This window comes from Charadrius vociferus, unplaced genomic scaffold (assembly GCF_000708025.1).
Source record: "Charadrius vociferus isolate BGI_N301 unplaced genomic scaffold, ASM70802v2 scaffold436, whole genome shotgun sequence".
NCBI classification, from domain to species: Eukaryota; Metazoa; Chordata; class Aves; order Charadriiformes; family Charadriidae; genus Charadrius; species Charadrius vociferus.
This window is the reverse complement of record NW_009649187.1, coordinates 4,283,852-4,284,454: the sequence shown is the minus strand read 5'-3', so window position 1 is coordinate 4,284,454 and position 603 is coordinate 4,283,852.

Sequence of the window (603 nt, the reverse complement as noted above, 5' to 3'; positions counted from 1 at the left end):
CCTGCTGCTGTCAGTGACAAAGCTCTGCAATGGTAAAACTGCATGTCGTGATGGTACAAGGTGGCTGGATTACTGGAGTTGTTCTAGGTCTTGGTAGCAAGATATCACTTCTGCTTCAGCAGCTTCTTGGTACTGTAATTGCAAAGCATCTCATTCAGAAGGTCAGAACGGGCATGAAAACACGTTTGTAGAAACCGTGTCTTTCCAGAATGGGTATGGTCCCAAGAAATAAGCATATGCACAGAGGCTTTCAGTTTCCCGTTAAAATAAAACCAGATGTCAGATACCAGTCCCACTCACTGGCATCAGCAACAAACATTGAGCTGAAATTCCAACTAATCAGTAGGACGCCAATGCAAATACACAAATGACATCCAGATCAGGTGGAGACACATACCTTGAAGGCAAGCTACGTGTAAATAAGTAGTATAGTCAATTGGTCTACTAAAGTGAGGGTCATGCTTTTTCACATCTGTGGTATTTTTAGTCTTTGTCCACAATACCTACAAACCATAAACTAATTTTTAACCTCTGGAGCCAGAGACATTGCCCAGTGACTACTGAGAAACCAGGAAGCAGGTGCACGCAAGAAGCCCATGCTGA